Raw genomic sequence first — 5,365 nt, forward strand, 5'->3', positions numbered from 1 at the left:
TCCTATTCCAAAACTTCAGCCCTCAAATGTTTTAAGTCAAGCTTCGTGGGAGATTCTGATTGGACCAGACTGTGGACAGTGATGTAGCTGATAAAGACCAGGCTCAAGAGGTTTCAGTTAGGAAGGACTCCCCTGGTAGCTGGGCTCCAAAGGATAAATGTTTTGCTCCAGCAGAAAATCTGTCTACATTTTACCCATGTGCTGAGACTTTTCAGGAGGCTGAGATTAAAGGTAGCAGACTAACTAACCTGGCAGAGGAAATTTCACAGCACTCCAGCCTTCAGACAGAGGAACTGGACTGTCAGGGGCTTTTAGTCAGCTCTACCTTGAGAATCAAGAGCAAAAGTCATAGCTGAATGACTTAAAAGTTTTTGGGGGGCTGGGGATTTAGCTCAGTGGTTCTGGCACCTCCCTGGCAAGTACAAGGTCCTGAGTTCGATCCCCGGTCCCCTCCCCCGCAAAAAATCGAACTCAGGACCTTGCGCTTGCAAGGCAGGTGCTGGAACCACTGAGCTAAATCCCTGGCCCTATGATTTAAACAGTTTTATGTTTGGCCCTGCAAAGTTTAAGCAGAGGAGAGCTTAGTTGCTAAAATGATTAGCATTCAAAAGAACCCAAGTAATTTACAACAGGACAATAGGAAAATGCCTTGAGGGGATTTGAGGGACCAGAAAGCCCCACCCTTTGCAGGCTATAGACTCCGGCTGAAGAGGAGAGACCCAAGGCACTCTGTTGGAGAAGGAATCCCTGTAACTTTGATTTCCCCCATTCAGTTCAGGGGCCCGGGCCATCCGGGCCCGGGCCATCCAGGCCCTCAGAGGCCTCTGTAACCACTGGCAAGTTGCAAAAGGGCTCAGCAACTGCCCCAGCTGGCAGCAGACCTTGGGCTCATCCACTTGGTGCTGGTTTTAGATGCATGCAGAATGCAAGAATTGTGGGTTCAGTGAGGCTTCCACTCAGATCTCCGAAGAAGGCCAGGGAGGCCAGGCAGTGTGCCCCTAGGAGGGCAGGGTGTGAAGCTGTGAGTGTGAAGCCAAAGGTGCAGTGGAGAACCCAGGATTTTGGAGAAGCCAGGAATGTGGCTCGCCTGAGGAATGAGCAAAGGAGCAAAGCCAGCCCAAAAGAGAGACCATGAGGACTGCAACCACCTGCAGTGACAGGGCTGGGACGTCAGCCAAGCCCACTGGAATTCATGGCTCAGGGAAGTTGGCCCAGGTTACTGGACTTGGAGCTAAAGGAGTTAATGTTTCTCCGGCTGGGTTTCAGTCTTGCTTTGGTCCCAGTCCTTTCCAGCTCCCTGTTTCTCCCTTTTGGAATGGGACTCTTTATCCTGTGCCTTTTTATGTTGGAAGTGTTTCGCTTTCTTGTCCTTTTTACAGGAGCTCACAGCTATGAGTCTGCCTAGATCTTAGAGGAAACTTGGATTTAGACTTTTAAGCAATGCTGAAACTGTCAGGAGTTTGGCTAATCTTAGAGCTGAACCGAACGCATTTTGCACAAAGGGATGCACAAGAGTCTTGAGGGGTCCAGGGGTGGAATTCTATGGATTATATCTAGATGGCCTCCCAAAGCTCATGCCCTCACTGATGGGGCTTTGGGGAGGTGACTGGGTCCTGGGGCTGTGATACTCAGCAGAGGATGAGTCCACTGATGAGTTTATAGCTAAATGCGATGTTAGGAAGTGAAGCTTGACTGAAGGATGTAGGTCACTGTGGGCGAGGCCCTGGAAGGGTTAGCTTCCTCCCTCCTCAAGCTCTGATTCCCACCTGCCATGCCATGAGCAGTTCTCCTCTGCCATGTCTCTCTGCCCTGCTTATAGCCAGCTAACTATGGATTGAATGGATTGAATCCTCGACTAAGTGTGAGCCAAAATAAACCGCTCCTTCTCCAAGTTGTGGATGTTGGGTATTGTCTCAGCAGTGAGAAAATAACTAAGACAACAGAATAACCCATAATTTCATAAATTCAATGAACACTGGGTAGGAGGGCACAGCAGCCAGGAGATGATCATTATTTTTTTTTTTTAATTTTTTTGGTACCAGGGATTGAACTCGGGTCCTTGCGCTTTCCAGGCAGGCGGCAGAACCACTGAGCTAAATCCCAGGCCCTGACCATTCTTTTTTTGAGAATTAAATAATTACAAAAAAAGCATATTGACTTTTGAGATTGATATCAAACACTGGAAATATTCTTTCTCTCAGGAATCCATTATAAACTAATAAATTATATATGCACCATGCAGTTGGAGGCATGGGTATAAAGAAAAAAACAGCAGTGGAAATGTAGTTTTTCCCAGCTGAACCCTGAATAACTTCAGTATAAGCCATCATAGCCAAACCTAGTTAAGCATACGGGGAAAATAATACAAATTTTTTTTCTTACTGTGTTCACAGTGCAATAGGATTATAGTTAGTTTTAGAGAATTTGCATTTAAGTAGTCAAAAAAAAATCACCTAAAGTAAAGCACAAGACTCCATCTCAGCTCAGCACTCAAATGTCCTCTTGGGCATAAAGTTATTCATACAAAACCCTCACTTTCAGTTTTCACATTGCTGAATATAAAAATCTACTCTACCAAAGATGGGCTCAACAAGATGTGGGTTGGTGAGCAGGACTGTCTCTTTTTCTTCTACCCACACATTTCCCAGAAGGATAAAATGTTATCATATTTTCCCAGTTATTATAAAAATTTTAAAAAAGATATAAAATGCAAGAACAAAAGTAAAATAACCATACATTTATGTCACTGACTCCTACCAAGACAAACTCAATAAATCTTTCCAAGAAAGAGTCTCTATTTCCTCTTCACAGGTATCACCTTTTGGACTTGTTTTGTTTTGTTTTCTGAGACAGGGTCTTCCTGTGTAGTTCAAGCTGGCCTCAAACTCTCGGCGATCCTCCAGCCTCAACCTTGAGAGTGCTGGAATAATAGGTGTGCACCATCACACCCAGCTTGTCTGTTAATCATAGAAAGCTCTAAAATTTTTGCCATCACTGCTATACACTTTTATGTGCATAGATTCTGATGCACTGTGCTTGCAATTCACTGCAGAGCAGAATGCATGGTGTGTAAGATGCCTACTGTTTTGTAGGTACCAGAACACTGTTTTCGAAAGCAGTTGTTGTAATTAACTCTCCCGTGGCCAACATTTGAAGATCTACCTTCTGGACTCCAGGAACAGACCTTTGAGAGATGTGAAGTTGTTAGGCAGCTTTCTGTTGCTGTGACAAAATACTTGAGAAATCAACTCAGTAGGTTTATTTTGGCTGCATGCACCTATAATTCCAGCACTCAGAAGGCTGAGCTGGGAGGATGGCTGTGAGGTCAGTGAGAGCCACAAAATGAATTCAAGGCCAGGCTGATGTGACTACATAGCGAGACCTTGTCCCCAAAACATTATTTTGGCTTACAGTTTCAGGCCCATGGTCAGCTGTATCCATTGCTTTTAACCTTTGGCAAGGACAAAACATCATGGCAGATGGGGGTGGCAGAGCACAGCTGCTCACCTTGTGGCAGCTAGAGAGCAGAACAAGAGAGGAGAGAGAGAAGTGAATGAATGAACAAGACACACATGGATACTGAGTGAAAGGGCCCGGAAAATCAATATACTCCCAAGGTGATACCCCCGCCCCACAAGCTGGGACCAGGCCACACCTCCTAAGTCCCAGGGCTCCCGTTAGTGCCCTCAGACTCTGAATCCCTCAATATACTGATTACAGGTTAAGTGACAACCTCTGTAATCTAACCACCTTCCCCCAAACCCCACTTGTGAGTATGGTTTCATTGGACAAAAGTCACAAGAGCCTTTTAGAGAACATGTTGGATTCAAACCGCAGCAACCTCCATAAATTAGGACACATAAACCCAGATATTCAAAACCTGCAGACTAGACACTCCCCAGTCCTCAGGCACAGAAGGGCTAAGTCTGTTTATGGGACAAACATATTGGGGGGGGTGTCTGTGCGTGCCTGCGTGTGGGTGCATGTGTATATGGTCACACTAATTTTCACACAGACAGGGCGAGGGATTTAGCTCAGTGGCGCTGTACCTGCCTCACAAGCACAAGGTCCTGAGTTTAATCCTCGGTACCAGAAAAAGAAAAAAAAATTCAGACATACCTACTACACTGACTTTGATAGTGATATACAGAGTATATATGTTTTATATAATGGTGTGTAGTTCTATATAATGATAGACCACACTCTTCAATGAAAATGAACAAACTGGATTTACACACATACGGATAAATACTAGAAATGCAATGCTAAGTGAAAAAGACAACATATATATTTAATAACAAATGAAACTATGTCACCTGTATTTTTGGTAAATATGTACTCAGGGAATGAAAGTACAGTAAAAACAGTAGCATGTAGGACTTTTCTCTAGAGGAAGAGGAGGTCAAAATACGGAAGGAATTTCAGATTTTTGGGGAGCACCAGGGAGCACCTATTCCTCAATTTGGATGTTAGCTTTATATAATATAAAGCACGACTAAGTGTTCTGCACTTTTTCGTATATATAGATCACAAGAAAACATATTTTTGTTTTATTTTTTAAATAGAATCTCATTATGTAGCCAAGGTTGGCTAGAGATGCTCCTTGCTTCAGCCTCCAAAGCGCTGGGATTACAGGGATGTGCCACTAATCCTGACTCACAAGAATTCTTTTTTTAATGAAAAGAAAATAAAGTCCAGATTCTAGGCAGTATACTAGAAACCTCTAGATTTCAAGTCAGTGAAATTTTAAAGAGGCTTTGGAATGCAAATCCCTAGTATTCTAGTTCTACCTCTTCCTGTGTGAGTCTCAACAAACAACATGGGTTTTCAGGCAAGGAAATCATTCACCTGCATCCTCAGGCATTCTCCACATGAGCCTCAGGCAAATGCCACTCAGCAGCTTCAGTCAATCATTCACCACCCTCACTTATCAGGCCCCCAAGGATCCACTAAATTAGAGAGCCCTGGGCAGTTCCTGGGGTTTTAAGGAGCCCTCAGGTGATGCTAAAACTCCTGGAGAACTCGTGCCTTGTTAGCGAGCTTCGGCCTAGTCAAACTGAATGACTTGTGAAAAGCAAGTATCTAAAAATCAGGGAGGAGCTGAATTCTGGAATTAAATTATAAATGAAATTATAACTCCTTAGCAATATGAAAAAGGTTTCTAATTAAGAAAAAAGTTTTTAAAAACATCTATAATAGAGGAATTGGTAGACTAAACACTGTGTAAGGCACCGGAGATGGGTAACATTTCTACTTACGTAAGATGAGCTACCTTCGGCGTCTGGTGAAGATGCATCAAAAGCTGGGCGGAAATTTGGGTGAGGGAGGACGTTCAGGGAATGTTCTCTCCCTCCCTTCCTTCCTT

This window comes from Heterocephalus glaber, unplaced genomic scaffold (assembly GCF_053883595.1).
Source record: "Heterocephalus glaber isolate CG9 unplaced genomic scaffold, H.glaber_assembly_v1.0 deba00001531, whole genome shotgun sequence".
NCBI classification, from domain to species: domain Eukaryota; kingdom Metazoa; phylum Chordata; class Mammalia; order Rodentia; family Bathyergidae; genus Heterocephalus; species Heterocephalus glaber.